At 39.3% G+C, this 20033-nt stretch overlaps 1 protein-coding gene across 11 annotated transcripts in view; it reads left to right on the plus strand.

Annotated features, from left to right (window-relative positions):
- The window catches only part of FHIT (fragile histidine triad diadenosine triphosphatase), a 1484422-nt gene that overhangs the window by 160521 nt on the left and 1303868 nt on the right, over nucleotides 1-20033 (plus strand). The window lies entirely within an intron of this gene.

Raw genomic sequence — 20033 nt, forward strand, 5'->3', positions numbered from 1 at the left:
TTTTCTTTTCTTAGTACAAAAGCTATTACTACTGTTATTAAAAGCAGTAATTGATTTTCCATTTCTAAAAAACTTGGTTTTTTTTTCCCTCTAGTTCCATTTCCTCTCCGCATCTTTGCCATGCATTCCAATAATATTTTCCTAAGGCTTGTAAAAGAGTTACATTATGCTCTAATAATTCTGAGGACAAAGGGGAGAAAGGGCAGTGTGGTGTTACTGGAGAAGCTATTTTAAACTGGAGTGGGCCCAGAAAACTAACCTCGGAATGACACATTGAATGGCTTTATGCCAGGGATTTGATTATATTGTGTATTGTTTCATTTGAACATTGTAGACCTCATTTTATAATTAAATGTTTTATAAAGCCCTAACTAAATAGTGTTGAGTCAAAATACAGTTTTATTAAAAGGCTCTAAAAATTACAAATCAGCCATATAGGTTAGTTGTAACATGAATGCTCCACATAGTCTCACAAATGTACGTCTGAGTTTAATTCTGGTGTAAATTTATTTCAGAAAAAAAGAGAAATACTTAAAGGTTTTGGTGATAATTTTAATTTAAAATTTTATTTATTTCACGTGATTACTTACTGGTATACAGAACATGTTCCATCCTCAAATGTAAGCTTTTGGGGGGGGGTAGAATTAAAAATACTTTGAATATTTAAATTTGATTTTGCAAGGTGACTATGCAGTTTTGTTAATGTAAATATACTATTACATATTCTGAAGGGGAAGTGAATGAATCTCTATTTGCAATTATGTGATTCCATTCTTAAAAATATTTTCAGGGCTCAGCTGAAGACAAATTGAGTACAAAATAATTCTGATAGTCTGGGGTTTGTGAGTGTGTGTATGTGTCTTTAATAATACATCTTTCATACCATCAGATAAACCAGACAGGCACAGGAGGTTTAGAACCATACACTGTAACAGAGCGAGGAGGTCTTAGATGCTTTTGCATGTTCCTGTTTTCATTGTTTATTGTGAAACTCAAATTGGCAGCCTTTGTGATTCATGATGTATCAGGCAAAGTTCTTTGCTGAATGTCTTTCTTTTGCTAGTCCATATGCCATCCTGTGGCAGGTAAACAGGCTGGTGTCTAAATTTACTTAAAGTTGTTTACAAAAAGCCAGAAACACAGTGGTGTTCTCAATGTGAGGTTGATTGTGTAGTTTGGATTTATGGCTTTGGCAAACACACCCGGCTGTTTATACTATTATTTATTTAGTAAGCTCTCTCTTCAGTCCCTGAGGCAGTATGTTGGTTAAGATCAAGGTGGGAAAGCCTCAGCTATCAGCCTCAATTTAAATCTCAGCTCACCAGTTTTTGTGACTGCAAGCAGCTTTTTAAACCTGTGTGCCTTAGTTTCCTCATAGGTCACAAGGGGAGAATTATGATGCCATATAGAATTTGGGGGAGGATTTAATGCATTTGATATTGAGAACAGTGCCTGATGCGTAGTGAGAACTCAATTATTAAGCAATTTAAAAAATTGAAGGTGACCAGCTTTTTAAAAAAAAAATCTCACCTGGTTTGTTGTGCCTATGTTAGCTTTCATATTTGGCGAAAGGAGATGGAAGAAAATGTTTAAAAACGATATGCATATATTAGTATTACCTTACAAAATGCATTTTAAAGAAATCAGCAGATTATAAAACTCTTTCTGACTCCTGTTGTACCAGAGTATCTGGGTGTGAGTGAATTATGAATGCTGTTGGGATTATATAAAAAGCTGTTGACAGCATGTTCAGCTTTTGAAAGAAAAGTGAAAGTTCAGCTGTGTCTGACTCTGTGAGCCCACGGACTGTAGCCCTCCAGGCTCCTCTGTCTGTGCAATGCTCTAGGCAAGAATACTGGAGTGGATATTGCCATGCCCTTCTCCAGCGGATCTTCCCAATTCAGGGATCAAACCTGGGTCTCCTGCATTGCAGGCAGATTCTTTACCATCTGAGCCACAAGAGAAGACTTTCAGCTTTTAGGAACATTGTTATTGGTTTGAAGTCAGCTCTTCATGGAGTTTGCAACTTGGCTTCAACAGTTAAATAATAAAAATATTATTGGAGAAAGTGAGATGTGTGTTATCACCTAAGCAATGATAGATCTTCAGACTGAGTAGAATTATGTCATTCTAATTTGTGTGTGTGTGGGAGGGGATGGGAGTGGAGGGTGAGGAGTAGGAATGGAGGTGGGGTTGATAACTTAATAGAAATAATGACTATCAGTTCGTGTGCCAGGTTCTCCACTCATTCCTCTGAGGGAGAAGAGTGTAGCAAAGTAAAAGGAAACTCAGTGTTGGATGGAAAATGCACCACAAAATGCGAACAACTAATACCTTGTCTATTGTTTATCCCACTGAGATTTTCTGCCTCTCGAGTTATAGCGATGGGTGAATAAAAATTAATTAGAAGCTGGAATCTGATTTTTAAGATGGTATGTCAGACACATATATCAAGTTGTTAGGTTAGCTGTAAAGCATAACCTGGGATTTATATATTTAGAAGTCATAATAAATCTGTCTGTCATGAAAATCAGATTACCCAGCGTTGCATGCTAATGGCTCGTCATCCTGTGGAATTGTGGTCTCCCCAGCAACTGCCTGCAGGTCCTGCTTTTCTCTGATTTGCTGTCTCCCTTGACCAACCAGTGACTCCACTCTCCCCACTTAGCAAAGTGCCTCCTTTAATAAATGCTTCGTCTCTATAAGGAGGAGTTTTCCCCTGGATTACAGCAGCAACTCCTAGGGCTCTCTTGGACTCAATATTCCCAACAGTAATCAATCAGTCCATCAATTACTCAATTCACCAGCCTAACAGTTACTTCCAAGATATTTATTGAGTACCTGTCACGTGCTGAGCTGTTTGCAAGGTGCTTGGAATCTAACAAAGATTGTTCCTGCCCTCATAGTGGGCAGTGATAGAGGGGAGAGGTAAGAACACTCACAATACATTGTGAGATGGACAAAGTGTAGCATATAAGGTGTCCAGATGTAGGGGCATTGAGGAAGGACTCCCAGAGGCCAGTATCTTCTGAGTTGAGATTTCTGAGTTAAGTAGTGGGACTCAGCCAACTGGAGAGGCGGAGGACTGATGGGCAGTCTTCCAGGTTGAAGGACCAACCCATGCAAAGGCCAGGAGGAGAACGATTAAGGTTCACTCTAGAGTTGTAGCAATGACAGTTCCTCAAAGTGATGAGACTAGAGAGATTTACAAGGTCTTGCAAAGTGGGTTAAGCAGTTAGGATTAGTTTAAGGACAGTGGGGCACCATTGAATGATTTAAACAGGGGCGATATCTTCCTTCTAGTATCCAAAGTTGACATATTACTTCTTTCCACCTCAGGTAGCCGCCTGTGTTTCTTTTCTTTTTTTAAAAATATTTTTATCATGTTTCTTTTTATGTATTTATTTTGGGCTGTGCTGGGTTTTTGTTGCTGTGCTTAGAGTTTCTCTAGTTGCAGCGAGCTGGGGCAGCTCTCCAGTTGCTATGGGCAGGCTTCTCTTGCTGCAGAGCCACGGGCTCTAGGCATGTGGGCTAAGGAGTTGCGGCACGCAGGTATAGTTGCCCTGTGGCAGGAGGGGCCTTCCTGGACCAGGGGACCAGGGATTGAACCCGTGTACCTGCATTGGCAGGCAGATTCTTAACCATTGGACCACCAGAGAGATCCTGCCTGTGTTTCTTAGCGTGGGCTTAAAGGCTCTGTGCAGAGTGGTGCCTTATGACCCTTCCTGACCTTAGTTCTTACTCTTGCTCCTCATCTGTGCTATGCTCTAGGCATGTCTGAACTTCATTACCCAAAGGTTCCACAACATCCATGCTCCTGAACCTGTGTTCACCCTGAGACATCCGCCTTCAGCTCCTGTCATCCCATTTCTCATCTGTCCATACCTCATCATTCTTCTGGGCTCAATTCAGTGTCATCTCTCTGGGAGGCTTTCTCTTCTTTACTCTAGGCAGAGTTAATCCTCCCTTAAGTTTGTACTGTCTTCATTTATTCTTCTATTCAACAGATGTTTGTTAGTTTTAGACTGCATGTGCGACAGTGAACAACAAAGCAAAGTGCCTGCATTCATAGCATTTATTTAAATAATAAACACATTTAGCCTTCTCTGTCCTGCCTATAAGTGTCTATAAATATCTACAAATATGTCTCCTTGATTTACTTATCAAATAGTGTTCCTATGTTCCTTGTATGTGCAGAATGAATTGATTTTAAATGAATAAAGAATAAAAAAAGTCATGGTGAATATTTGCAGAGACTTGGCCTGATACTTTACACTTTGTATAAGGGAGAAAGTATTGATTTTGGAGTTACATTGTTGCAAATTCAAGACATATCTCTACTATTTATGACCTTTGAGTAAATCGCTTGACTTCTCTGAGCCCTGTGTTCTTTTCTATAGGCTTCTTTCACATGGTACTGTGGGGATTAGAGACAATATACACAAGGTCCTATTGGTCCATCCCAAGTTCCTTTACCAGCCATTTGCATCTCTGACATTCACACCTTGAACTAAGTCATTTTTAAAAGCCAATTTTATTTTCTGCCTCTTGAGGCTGATAAATTCTGGAAACTTGCTTTCTAGATAGGAACATGCTTTGCCAATTAAGAAGCATGTAAGAGCCTTCCATTGTGCTTCTGTTGTCCTTGGCATATCTGCTGTTGCTGGTGTTGGGCTGATGTAACAGATACAACATCAATGATGTTGATATGTTGTAGAAAACAGGCAGTGTTTAAATCTCTTATTTTCCGCTTGTTAGCTGTATAACCTTAGGTAAGTTACTTAGTTTCTCCATGGCTCACTTTTCTTCTCTATAAAATAAAGATGATATTAGTGTCTCGATTATAGGACATGATATTACATGAAAAGTAATGCACATTATTAGTACAATTCCTATCATATAGTGAGTACATACTGAAAGACAGCCATTATTAACTCCTTGTGTCGTTCCTATCATATTTATAATGAGTATTTTCATCTGAGTCTATCTCCCTGTTAGATTCAAACTTAACAACAGGAAAACCATGTCTTTAATTTTATAGATCCCTAAAGATGATTGACACATAGAAGGCAGTGAACAAATACTTATTTAATGAACGTATGAGCAACAAAAAAAATATTATTTATTATCAAAACATGTTAAAATGTTTATATAGTGCTTGGTACATAGTAGGAAATTAATATACTGTTGTTCCTTACTCTGCTCTTTAACTTTCTCAGTTATGTTAACAGGTTTCCTTGGGTTTTTCTCTATAGAGTTTGGTGAAAAAGACTGTGTTTGTTCTACTCACTTCTTCTGACACTCGGAAGAGTTTATCATTTTTAGTTTGTTTCTATGCAGTGGTCTTCCTAACCTTACATCATTTCAGATTTGTGGGGTCCTAACACTTTAAGTTCTTTTGGTTACCAGAAAATTTTTCTCTATGAAAACCTGTATGGGTGTGGGATGCCATCAAATATTATTTTCTGAGTATGTGTGTGCATGTGTGTTTATTTATTTATTTTATTAAAAGCGAAAATCCTTTACAGCCCTACCCCTCTGTTTGCAGGAGGAAAGAGAGATTATAAAACCACTCGGGCGAGGATTATAGCTCTAGACCAGAAACGGACTTTTAGAGGATTTCGGAGTGAAGGCAGCTTCCTGCTGTGCCTTGCTTACTGTGAAAGGACCTTGGTCAGAGGCTAAGACAGTTTTGGTAGAACATTGGGCCCTCCTTTATCCTTCCTAGTCCTCTGTACCATGCTTGCTATTTGCTCAGTTTTTCTTAAAAGTGGAGCACTTGCTTTTCCCTTCTCGGATTGACAGCTTTTGTCTGAGAGGGAACTTAGCCTGGCTTCTCTATGTGTCTGGCATTCCTTCTGCAGGACTTTAAGCTTGACACTTTTCATAAGGGGGTCACCCATTCAAATGCTCTTTAGAGGCCAGCAGGGGAGATTCTGTTACTGAACAAAGGAGGTTAGGGAAGAAGTTTTGTACTTCTCTAAAGAACTGTAATCTCTTCATTTTTCTTGAAACAGTCCTCTTAGCTCATCTTTTGCTTTCGCACCTGTGATCAAGATACACTGGCATGAAATATTTTCTTCGATGTTTACTGTAAGAAAAATAGCACTACGAATAAGAAGAAGGGAGGCAATTGACATTTGGCCTAAGTGACAGGGAGGCTGTAGTGGATGATGCCAGTAAGACAGACTGCAGAGTGCATTCCCCACTCTGCCGGAGCAGCCCCAACACAGCCCCAGAGGTTTGTTGTCATGGGGAGTTTGGCTCCTGTGGGGTCAGAGCTTCCATCCTTTTTTTGAGTGAAATCTCTAGATTTTACAAATGTTGAATTTTTAAAACTTTACTACACTGTCAGCCATTACTGTATGATTTAAATGAAGCAGAACAATGGAATGTATTTGGCCTGTGCATCACCAATATTCACCTCTGCTGTAATATGGGAGATGCACAGTTAGTGATGTCAGACTCTTTATCATGCAGTTTCAGTTCTGAACAAAAACACGATTACAGTTAGAGCTGTCTCGTTTTCAAAAATCACTGGAATACCCTTTCAAAAAGAGAAGACTCTGTGGCATGCTCTCCTATGTTTATAGCAAATGTCTAAAGGAGTCTTTGGGATAAACAGGCTAGTTATTTTTCACTTAGTTTTGAAGGCTTAAGGGATTTTGCTTGTTCTTCCTCCTGTTTTCCATTTGGCATGCACTACTTATGCTTAAAAAAAAATTAAACTGACAAGCAGTGAGAAAAAGTTACTGGAGCCTGAAAGTTGGTTAATATCAATTACATTCTCGTGTCTAATAACCCATGCCTGGGAAACGCAACTTGTTTGTTATAAATACCCAATGCCAAATCAAGAATAAACAGCTGCTTTGTTTTAGTCAGTATTTACAGCATCGCTTTAACTACTTTGACCCTATTCAAGGAGGTAATGAAGAGCTGGGTGCCAGTGATGTTGACAAACTGTGGCAATCTCTGCATTGTGTCCTCAGAGCTGCCTCTGCTTCAGCCTCCATTATTTAAATTGCTAGTCATTACAGTCATGCCATTAACTGGAAATGCAGCAAGATGACACATGAGAACAAGGCCAGCAGGACACTGTTAGTCCCTCTTATTGAATGCCAGATTCTGGGCTGGGGAGCAATACTCCTAAAAAGGAAACACACACACTGACCTCCAAAGGCTTGAATACTCATGAATGCTTTGCATTGCTGGTTTGGTGCTGCTGAGTTTGGAGTTGTATGTACTTTTTCGATATTAGACCCAAATTACAGGTAATGTTCCAGACTTAGAAAGATTAATATTTTCTTTTTTCGCTAAAAGAGAAAATACCTAAACATATCTCAGGCTGGTTTATTCTTCCTCATGAGGATCAGATGCAAAAGAATATGGCAAAAGAAGGTTGTTCAGTTTGGGATGTAGAACTAAATAATGTCCAGTCACTTTACTATTAACTGTGTCATTTTTAGAGAAGTGTATGTTTTATTATCATAGAGTCCCATAGACCAAGGAGCCTGTCAGTCTTCATTACTTGATTAAGACTCACAGTTAAGGTAGATCATGCATATTCAAGGAGCAAGTGCTTTTTTTTTTTTTTTTTTTTAAATCTAGTAGCACTTACTCCATCCATCCCCATCTATCTAGGGAAGCTTTTACAAAATCATGGCCTCTGGACAGTTGTTCAAGACCTACGGAAGGCAGGGATTAGAGGAGTTCTTCTTGAGAAGACCTAGAATTCCTTTTTAGTAGGGTAAAATCTGTTACAGAACAAATCTTTCCTTGGAAAATTTTATCATTTATTAGGACCTTTATATTACAATTAGAGGAATTGAGTCCTGTGTGCATGTTTTGAGAGGCAGTGGTTGTTTAGTCACTATGTCGTGCGTGTCTGACTCTCTGTGACCTCATGGACTGCAGCATGCCTGAATTTCTTTTCCTTCACTATCTCCTGGAGTTTGCTCAAATTCATGTCCATTGAGTCGGTAATGCTCTCTAACCATCTCATCCTCTATCGCCCCCTTTTCCTCCTGCCATCAATCTTTCCTAGCATCAGGGTCTTTTCCAGTGAGTCGGCTTTTTGCATCAGATGGCCAAATTATTGAGAGACAGGGAAAGGTCTATTTACCCTTTTCTTTCTTGTCACCTTCCCTATCAACTGCATGTAAAAATTATGAACAAGTATTTGTTGTGCATCTTGTATGTCTACTTGAAGAATAGGAGAAAGGGAAGACTTATATGTGTTCTACACAGCTCTCTGTCTTGGGCTTGGCAGTTTTGCTTTCAGTATCACTTAGGATTCTTTCAGATGGAAGTAACAGAAATCACAGTTTAACTGACTTAAGAAAAATGTTACAATACAGATGGAAAATCTAGAAAAGTCTTTTTCTAGAATTCAGCAGTAAAATTATTGAGAACAAGAGAACTTTCTTTTATTTCTGCACTCTCAGGTATTTTTCTTTACAGTCTTAACCCTGTTGGGGAAGAAGATGTTTTCCTCTTCCCTCTAGGTTCTTCTGACTAACCTAAGAATTAAATGGGTATGAGACAGATTAATAGGAGGAGACCAAACAAAAGTTTAATAACATCTGTACATGGGGGAGACCCAGGAAAACTGAGTAGCTTGCCCAAATGGCCAAACCCTTCACCTTAAATAGCATCTTCAGCTAAAGACAAAAGAGGGTGTTGGGAGTAGTGGTTTGTAAATTCACAAGGGGAGGAAAGCAATTGACAGAGAGAGAAAAAGTAATGTTTGGCAAACAAATGTTTGCTGGGCCAGGCAGAGACAATGGAACTCAAAGCGGACTCTGCTGTCTAGTCCCTGCCCTTGCCATACCTGGCCCATGTTCTTTGCATAGCTCTAGTGATAGCCCTAGTCTGAACTAGCACTCAATCTAAATTATTTAGGAAGAAGGTCATAGTTTCTTCTTGAGTCTTTTGGGCCTTGATTGCTTTCAGATAATCCACATGCCAAAGAGATATTTTCCAATGCCAAATGTTGCTCTCTTGGGTCCCTTTTTGGCCCCAGTTAGCTAGGGTGTTTCCAGACATATTCAAAGAGTCTGTCTGAAGGCCAGCAATGGAGAGGAAGACTCTTCTGTTCATGTGTCCTTTATTTTCTTAAGAGTGAGGAAAACTTTCAGAGAAGCTCCTTAACAGTTCTCCTTCCTAGTTGATTGGCCAGCTTTTAAAAACTATACTATAAAACAATCTCAAGAAGAATGAAGTTACCATTCATGGAGAGTGATTGTCCTGGTTTATTGAAGCTTCAAACCTAGGGCTGGATAGGGCCCAGTCTTATGTCCTTCGGTACGGGGTATGGGCTGTCAAGAACTGACCAAAACCAGAGTCAGGTTCTGTAAGAAAGGAAGGAGAGGGATAAGTCACTGTTGAATAGGCACTCAAGACTTCTCTTTTACTTCTCCCAACAACTATATACCAGAAGTAAATGGCAACCCACGCCAGTATTCTTGCCTGGAAAATTCCAGGGACAGAGGAGTTTGGTGGGCTACAGTCCATGGGATCGCCAAGAGTTGGACGCAACTGAGCAACTGAGCACACACACATAGTAATTATATAATATTTTTGGTATATAGAAATAATATGTGCATTAAGGCAATTTGGAAAATATAGGAGTATGATACAAGGAAGAAAATAAGCATCGCCCAGAATTCTACTATTTAGCCAATACTGCTATTAACGTTTTGGAGTATTTCATTTTTGTATTTCTATACACCACACCATGTATACATTCAAAGATATTTACTGATTGCTTTCTATGTAGAATAATGTATAAAAACATAAAAATATGTGCAAGTATATATGATTGACATATTGGATATAGACTGCATAGGCTGTCTTACATTTTACTGTTCCACATAAGTTTATAGCATGCATGTTTTTGTGCATTTCCCTATAAAGTACAATTCTTTGGGGACATCTTTTTTAATAAAGGTATAGCTATCCATTTTATAGATAAAATGTGTTAAACAAGCCCCTTATTTGTGGACCTGTATGTTTCTCTGTTTCTTTACATGGGAAATAACACTGTAAATGAGCATCCATACATGTTATATCATTGGGCACAGCTTTTATTATTTCTTTGGGATACAGTGTTTGAAATAATGGATCAAAGAAATGAGCATTTTATAGAGCTGTGAACATTTGATGCATACTGTCAGGTTGCAGTCCAGAAATGTTGCACATTCTATATTCCCAGCAACAGTCTGTGAGACTGTTTGCCTCTTTCTTGATGGCTCTTGTCTCTAAGGAGTATTTTTCTTTTCTTTCCCTTTTCTTTTGGAGTAGTTTTGGACTTCCTGATCAAAGCCTTGCATTCCACAGATAAATTATTGCTGATACCCATTTGCCATTTTCTCCAGGATTGCTGAGAGTCCATTATGCTTTTGTGTTAATTATACAAGGCCAAAATGGAACCCCATATATTATTAGGTATTGAGAGAAACCAGAACAACTTGTACTGAAGTGATATTTGACACTGTATCTCTAACAAAATTGAAATAAAAACCTCTGTAAGTGCTAGTGCATTGTTAAAATGTTCAGATAAATTATTTGGTTCATAAATAAATAATTTTAACTTTTATGATAATGGAGAGGAGCAAAAGTGGTAGGAGACTCTCTGAATATACAAATAATTCATTCTCTTGCAGCCAAGATAAACAGCACTATGAATTAATTAAATGACAGAGCACTGGATGACAGGGTAGATCATCTGAGGACTGCGTACTTGTTAGGGATGCATGTATCTGTGAGACTTATACCATGATCAGAAAGTTGGTGTTATCTACCCTGGGCGGTCCAAGGGAGATGCTCTCAAAGGTGCCCTGGAAAAAGGCAATCAGCAGTTGCCATGCAGCACCTTGTTGGCCGCAAAGAGAAGGAGCAGGAGATACAGGAGGCTCATGTGCTCAATTTCTTCTCTCATCATTCTGGATAGAGCTGGAGAGATTGCACTGGCTTATAATAGGTTAGGAAGGTGGAGTTGAATTAGAGACAGCTGAGATTTGCAGATTTCCAAAGAAGTTTTTCATTTCAGCAAGGATCTTTTGAGTGATTTTCACTGGCATGCCAAATGTTTTCAGTGACCTATACAAATCTGCAGGAGGAGAAACAGTGTGTTAAATATATACTTCTTCTCTGGACTTAACTTCCTGCTCTGGGCTGCATCCTCTAACCTTTACCCAATTACCAATTCTTCAACATCCTTAAGCCTAACATTTTATGCCAAATTTCATTCATTCATTCATCTATTCATTCATTGACACATCAAATATTTATTGGTTATGGTCTGTGTGCAGGTACCATGTCAATAAAAATGTTGGTATCTTGTCTTACTTGTCTGATCTGATAATCTGTCTATAGTAGTGTATGTGCACTTGGGTTTGACTGAAGTTTTGTTCTTCCAGCATCTGCATTTTGAAGAGGACTTTGTTCATCCATATTCAACATTGATTGTTGTTGTTGTCTAGTCACTAAAAATAAATTTTGTTCAATTCTTTTGCAACCCCATGGACTGTAGCTCACCAGGCCCCTCTTTCCATGGGATTTCCCAGGCAAGAATACTGGAGTGGGCTGCCATTTCCTTCTCCGGGGGATCTTCCTGATGCAGGGATCAAACCTAGAATCCCCTGCATTAGCAGGCGGATTCTTTACCACTGAGTCACCAGGGAAGTCACTCTTCAGCATTTACTATATCATTTACTGAACATCTGCCATGCGTAGGACATTTTGCTGAATTCTGGGGATACAGTGAGATTAAAGTCATCTGGACTGCTAGAAAAGAATGATAGTATGATTGTGGAGTCGTTTTATACTCTATTCTACTTTGGCCTTTTCCATTAATCCTCAAAATCACTCCCTTAATTTGGTTAGGTGGTGATTAAAATACACAGAACCTAGCACAATTCCATGATATGTGCCATGAAGAGAATGGTCCATGCCAGATAGTTTTTTAAAATTAATTTATTTTAATTGGAAGATTACTTTACAGTATTTTGGTGGCCTCTGCCATACATCAACATGAATTGGCCATAGGCTTGCATGCATCCCTTCCTTCCTGAACCCTCTTCCCACCTCCCTCCCCACCCCATCCCTCTAGGTTGTCACAGAGCACTGGCTTTGGTTCCCTGTGTCATACATTAAACTCCCCCTGGCTATCTATTTTATATATATGGCAATATATATGTGTTACAATGCTATTCTCTCAAATCATCCCACCCTCTTCTTCTCCGACTATGTCCAAAATTCTGTTCTTTATGTCTGTGCTGCATGTAGGATCATTGCTACTAACTTTCTAGATTCCATGTATATGGGTTAACATACAATATTTGTCTTTCTGTTTCTGACTTACTTTGCTCTGTATAATAGGCTCTAAATTCATCCACCTCATTAGAACTGACTCAAATGTGTTCCTTTTATAGCTGAATAATATTCCATTCTTTATATGTACCACTGCTTCCTTATCCATTCATCTGCCAATGGACATCTAGGTTTTGAGAAACTCTGTGTTCCTTCCTGGACAATTACAGAATACACTGGCACTTCAAGGATCATTTGTAAAGAAGCCTGTTAAAATTTAGTGGAATGCACTACTGTTTTTGATCTAGGATCAGCTTGTTTATACTCTTTCTCTTTTTCTCATAATTAAGAATTTTACTGGGTTTTGAGAGATGGCTAGATTATGTAAGAGCTGATTATCTAGACTGTGAGTGTTTTTGGTTCCTTGTTTCTTTGTTCCCATTTGTGCCCTCTTGCTCATTACTTTTTGAATAGGCTCGAGGCTCAGAGAAGAGATAAAACTGCAGTCAGTCCATTTGTCACAAGCTTTTATCCATGCCTTCAAACCAAGTAAAATAAGCCATGCTGTGGAAGAGATTGGTAGTTCTCCCCTTTCCTTTAGTGGTAGTTCTCAAAGTGTGGTCCCAGAGTTAGCAGTAGCTGAATGGACTGGTATAAAAGGCAGAGTTATCACCTCCCCAGTGATGTCTACACCCTACTTTTCAGATTCCTTGAATATGTTATCTAACGTAGCAAAAGAAACTTTGCATACATAATTAAGATAATGGACTGTGAGATGGGGGATCATCCTGGATTATCTGGGTGTGCCCAGTCTAATCACATGAACTCTTAAAGCCAGAGGACCTTTCCAGGTTTTAGTCAGAGAGATTTGACAATAACGAAAAGGCACGAGAGACTCAAAGCATGAAAAGAAACCAAATCCTCATTACTGACTTGATAATGGAGGGAAAGGTCCACATGCCAAGAAATGTGGGTGGCCTCTGATATTGAGGATGTCCATCAGCTCACAACCAATAAGGAGACAGGAATGTTCGAACTGAATTCTGTTAACAACCAGAGTGAACAAGGAAACACTGGAGGATCCAGAAAGGAACGAAGCCTGCCCACAACTTGATTTTAACCTGGTGAGATCTGTGTCAGACTTCTGACCTACAGAACAGTAAGATAGTGAACTTGTGTTGTTTTAAGCCCTAAGGTTGTGATAATTTGTTCTGTCAGAAAGTGAAAGCAAATACATCTGAGAACTTATTAAAATGCAAATTCTCAATGCTCATCCCAGACCTACTGAACTTACTGAATCAGAAACTGGGAATGGGGGAGGTAGGGGGTGTAGTTTTAATCCATTTTAACAAGTTCTCCATGTGGTTCTGACATGCTAAAGTTTGACAACTAATGTTACATGGTAATAGAATTCCCAGGTGTTAGTGGACATGTGACTGCCTCTGACAAAGATTGTACACCCTACTTTCATTGTAGGTAGGTATTATCGTTGGACTGAGTTCTCAGTGAACAGGTTGAATAGTAAAGGGTTAACTCATTTAGCTTGGGGTGTTAAAGCTCTGCACATTCCAAATTAAAAACTAACTTTAATGGATTCTGGGAGATAACCTCTGAGCCCTTGAAATATCCTGCTGGATTAGAGTATCTTTGTATACCTTGGGTCACGTTTGTATATCTTTGTATACCTTTGTAATCTTGGGTCACACCAAATTGTTTATACAACCAATGTGATTTATGGTGAATGCCTGTTTTTTTCACCTGAGGCCTTGGGTAATACTGTGTCAGTCTGATCTCTGGAAGGCCTGGAGAAGTTGATAGATATCTACCCCAGGCAGTGCCATTTAGATGGACAGTTGTGAGATGAGTTCTACACAGTTTCTCATGTGGTCCCCAGAAGCCCACAGATGTAACTTCAGTTATTGTTGTTTAGTTGCTAAGTTATGTCTGACTCTTGTGACCCCTTGGACTATAGCCCACCAGGCTCCTCTGTCCATGGGATTTCCCAGGCAAGAATACTGAAGTGGATGGATTGCCATTTCCTTCTCCAGGGGATCTTCCTGACCCAGGGATTGAACCCACCTTTCCTGCATTGGTAGGTGTATTCTTTACCACTGAGCCATTGGGGAAGCCACTGTAACTTCAGTTTCCCATAGGTAAAACCAACTTGATAACACAAGCTTTATTACTATTTCCCTTCTGTTCCAGTTTACTTGTCCCCTTCTCTCTTTTCAGTTTCCTAGAATCACCTTTCAAATAAGTTACCTGAACCTAAGCCCTTGGTCGGTCCATGTCTTAGGCTCTGTATTCAGGGGAACCCAAACCAGGAGATTCTGCAAAGAAAGAGTATCAAAGCTTCTTCTTTGCTGCTGACTGGGCTGTAGAAGTAATTGCCCATGTGCTGCTTTTGACCATGTTAAAGAAAGCTATTCTCTAGGAATGAAGAAGTGGTAAGTTAGAAGACATCTGGGTCTGTAATGAATCTGGAGAACTTCCTTACCAGCATGGGACTGCTGACCTTGAGACCAATTAGATGAGAGATTGAAAGCTTCTGAGTTTATGCCCCTGTTAATGTAGGGACAGGAGGTGGATAAAGGGGTGGCTCACATGCAGCTTAACCTTATTCTGGCCAACATAGCAACCAATGGATAGACGGAGATTTTGGTTTGTCATCAGGCTGGAATTGAACTGTCCCTGCCCTTCATCACCATGATGACTAAGGGTTGATTGCATGAGGGACAAGCACCTTATTTTTGGGAAAGAGCATTAGACCAGGTGGAGTCAGGCAGCTTGGGTTCTGTGTTGACCCCTAAGATGTCCATCTTACATTCTCTTAGATTGGACTGCTTGATCTCAAATTTTCTCTTAATTTTTGCATACCATGATCCTATGAATGTAAAGTATGCAGAAATTCACATGCAAAAACAAAACACTTGGATCATTATCTGTAACACAGGACATCATCTGTATTTGCATTTTGAAATTTCCTTTTTTTTTTTCCTGCAACCTAGATTTCTTTTTTTTTTTAATTTATTTATTTTAGTTGGAGGCTAAGTACTTTACGATATTGTAGTGGTTTTTGCCATACATTGATATGAATCAGCCATGGGTTTACATGTGTTCCCCATCCTGAACCCCCTTTCCACCTTTCTCCCCATCCCATCCCTCTGGGTCATCCCAGTGCACCAGCCGTGAGCACCCTGTCTCATGCATCGAACCTGGACTGGAGATCTGTTTCATATATGATAATATACATGTTTCAATGCTATTCTCCCAGATCATCCCACCCTCGCCTTCTCCCAGAGTCTAAAAGACTGTTCTATACATCTGTGTCTCTTTTGCTGTCTTGCATATAGGGTTATTGTTACCATCTTTCTAAATTCCATATATATGTGTTAGTATACTGTATTGGTGTTTTTCTTTATGGCTTACTTCACTCTGTATAATAGGCTCCAGTTTCATCCACCTCATTAGAATTGATTCAAATATATTCTTTTTTTTTTTATTAATTAAAAAAAATTTTTGCATAACATGATCCTATGAATGTAAAGTATGCAAAAATTCGCTTGCAAAAACAAAACACTTGGATCATTATCTGTAACACAGGACATCATCTGTATTTGCATTTTGAAATTTCCTTACTAATAGAATGATAAGCACATCTTAGCCTGAGTGTGCATGAATTTTTTTTTTAAAATGACTCCTACATTAGAAGGCCCTTGAGGCATTATTAAAGTTCATCACATCACTCACTGTGAAAACTTTCCTTAAATGTTGGAAGATGTTTACCAAACTCTGTTTGCCTGACAGTGATTCTTCAGGCTGATAAGAACCTTCACATGTTCTTTTCCTTTACCTGGATGGTACCTAATCAGTCTATATAATGAGACAGGCCAAAGGACAGAGAATTATGCTCCAGGACAGTCTTCACTCTGTCGTTTGGCTTTGCATGCAGAAACTACAATTTATGATGTGATCAAGAATGATATAAGTTGGCAGTATAATGAGCTTGCGATTGTTAGATAGCCCAGATGTACACCATGACCTTTGTTGGATGTAAAGTGTCAGACTTGGGCACATGCATATTAGTTGTGGAAAAAGGCCCTCCTTTGGAGAGTCAAGGGTCATGAATTTTGTTTCTAGGCAGCATATATACAGTTGCCTGGCAACCATGAGAGCAGTTAAGTTCTTGCTGTTTGATGTGGTAAAGGATTTCATCCATCTTGAAAAGCTAACAGCATAATTTAAATTTTGAAGCAGAGTGTGGGTGTTCTCAAGTGGCAGAGCCTTATCTCACATCTAGTTGCAGACTCTAACTGCATAAACTTGATGTTGCTGAAATTTTTCTGCATTATGGATGTTGTAAACAAAGGGCTAAAACTCTGAATTGAGATTTAGACATCCTTCATTAGAATGTATTCAGTACCAACTAACAGAAAAGTCAACTAATGGTATGCTAAAATAAAGGATGTTTAATAATTTCTGATCAGGAAGCCTTGTTTTAGATGCTCAACAAGGACCCAGCCCCTTCCATGCTTCCATTGCACCATCTTTTGTGTGCTCTCTTTTATCTTCAGGATTGTTGCCTCATGCTCACAAGAAGGCTGCCAGAGATTTCAACACTACAGTGTCCCCCTTTAGCATCCAAAACAGGATAGGAAAGGAAGGGACAAGAAGGGCCTTCTTAAAAAAAAAAAAAAAAAAAAAAAAGAAGGGCCTTCTTGTGGTGGGCCTCTCTTATTTTTTCACAGGAGGAAATTGTTCCTTAAAGGCTTTTAGCAGATACCTTTTCAGTTCTTTTTTTTTTTTTTTTTAAAGTATTTTTTTTATTGGAGTATAATTGCTTTACAATGTTAAGTTCGGCTGTACAACATATATCAGACATGTCTACATATATCCCAAGCCTCTGAAGCTTCCCCCTCCCCCATCCCATCCCTCTAGGTGGACTATAGTTTTTTTTTTTTTTTTGACTTGTTTTTTTTTTTTTTTTCCAGTGGGTTTTGTCATACATTGATATGAATCAGCCATGGATTTACATGTATTCCCAATCCCGATCCCCCCTCCCACCTCCCTCTCCACCCGATTCCTCTGGGTCTTCCCAGTGCACCAGGCCGGAGCACTTGTCTCATGCATCCCACCTGGGCTGGTGATCTGTTTCACCATAGATAGTATACATGCTGTTCTTTTGAAATATCCCACCCTCACATTCTCCCACAAAGTTCAAAAGTCTGTTCTGTATTTCTGTGTCTCTTTTTCTGTTTTGCATATAGGGTTATCGTTATCACCTTTCTAAATTCCATATATATGTGTTAGTATGCTGTAATGTTCTTTATCTTTCTGGCTTACTTCACTCTGTATAATGGGCTCCAGCTTCATCCATCTCATTAGGACTGGTTCAAATGAATTCTTTTTAATGGCTGAGTAATATTCCATGGTGTATATGTACCACAGCTTCCTTATCCATTCATCTGCTGATGGGCATCTAGGTTGCTTCCATGTCCTGGCTATTATAAACAGTGCTGCGATGAACATTGGGGTGCACGTGTCTCTTTCAGATCTGGTTTCCTCAGTGTGTATGCCCAGAAGTGGGATTGCTGGGTCATATGGCAGTTCTATTTCCAGTTTTTTAAGGAATCTCCACACTGTTTTCCATAGCGGCTGTACTAGTGAAAAGACAGCCCTCAGATTGGGAGAAAATAATAGCAAATGAAGAAACAGACAAAGGATTAATCTCAAAAATATACAAGCAACTCCTGCAGCTCAATTCCAGAAAAATAAATGACCCAATCAAAAAATGGGCCAAAGAACTAAACAGACATTTCTCCAAAGAAGACATACAGATGGCTAACAAACACATGAAAAGATGCTCAACATCACTCATTATCAGAGAAATGCAAATCAAAACCACAATGAGGTACCATTATACGCCAGTCAGGATGGCTGCTATCCAAAAGTCTACAAGCAATAAATGCTGGAGAGGGTGTGGAGAAAAGGGAACCCTCTTACACTGTTGGTGGGAATGCAAACTAGTTCAGTTCTTTTTATATAGAAATGGGTCACATGTGTATCTTCTCCTAGCCTAGTCATTGGCAAAGGAGAATTCATTTACCTTCAGTGGCTTAGACTAATCATGATTCAGCTTCTTGGACGAGAGGCAGGGCCTGTCTTTTCTTAGCACATTACCACTTTACACCAGATTCCTGAGAAGGATCAGAGTGTGTCTCTTAGCAATGATGAAGGCTAGATTGTTGCTAGGAAAGTGTTGTATGGTGCTGCTGCAACTCCTTGCACATTATTGCTTATGTGCGGGTGTCAGAGGTTGCAAACTCACCCTTAAAATCTTTTTAAGACGTTAAGATTAGATTTAGAAATGGAAGTGTTTTGCATTAAAAATTGGATTCTTCACTTCTTTTGAAATAATTCAGTGATCTGGCAGCACTGCTGTCTTCAGATGGGGTGTGTGCACAACTCTCTTCACCACTGCTATTGTCATGCAGTTGGCCCTCTTTACTCATGCAATGTCACTTTCCTGGCCTCTTATGGGCATTTGTGCCCATGAACTTTAATCTACATGTAGACATTTTGAAACAAGAGGCTTACAGTCATACTGGTTCATTATGCTAAAGAAACTAACTGCCACTATTCTCTTTCGACAGAGGATGAGATGTTTGGATGACATCACTGACTCAATGGACATGAGTTTGAGTAAACTCTGGGAGTTGGCGATGGACAGGGAAGCCAGCCTGGCGTGCTGCAGTCCATGGGGTCGCAAAGAGTCGGACACGACTGAGTGACTGAACTGAACTGATTCTCTTTCAGTTTTTCTATATTTGGGACTCTTTTGCTCTTTGGCTATATGTTTCTTTATTTTATAACTGTGAAACGGATTAGAGATTGGCTTTTGACATAGTATAGCGGTAGTTTGAGTCCTGGCAATAGCACTTATTAACTTGTGATTTTGTATTCACATCTGTAAAATTGAATAATAATGGTATCTACCTCGTGGGGTTGATTAGAGAATTAGCACAGTGCCCGGTTCACAGGATGCTAATTTTGATGAAGATGATGATAAAGAAAATGATGATGTCTCTATAAGCCTGTGTGTTATATCGGTTTGTCCTTTGAGGTGCCATTTGGGGATGCAAAACATGGTATCTTCAGTGAGTAGAGCTGATGAATGGCAATTGTCTATCTTGTGCAGCTAGAAGATGATCCTTTGAGTGACCATGCTTGAGGGGTACTAAACACCTGGCAAGTAATTTTTTTTCTTCTTCTTTCAAGAGAGAATCAGATCCACCTAATTCATGCCTCCAGGTAACCTTCACAGCTCCCAGAAATTTAGTTCTGCACTTAAGATTGGCTCATTTCTATTCAGACTGGGGCACATTCTACATTTATACTGTCAAAAAGCAGTGGATATTTTAGCTTATGCCTGGGGACATGGAAGGCAATTCTGGATGCCTCTAATGACCTTGGAGAGTCACTTCCCTTACCAAAATATCTTCTTATTTTATTGTTAGATTTTGGTCTAGGTTCTATGAGATTCATCCTTCTGTAACTCAATCTGGAAAAAGTTGGAGGTCGCTATGTAAATGAGGTCAGATTAGAATTGTTATTTGGGGAATCAGGTAGGTTATTTTGAGATTGAGTAAATTGCTTTATTTCATTCTTAAGGCTTGATGAGTAAGTACTAGGAAATTAAGAAGGGAACGTTAGAAAACTTA

This window comes from Cervus elaphus, chromosome 24 (genome assembly GCF_910594005.1).
Source record: "Cervus elaphus chromosome 24, mCerEla1.1, whole genome shotgun sequence".
In the NCBI taxonomy this organism is placed as follows: Eukaryota; Metazoa; Chordata; class Mammalia; order Artiodactyla; family Cervidae; genus Cervus; species Cervus elaphus.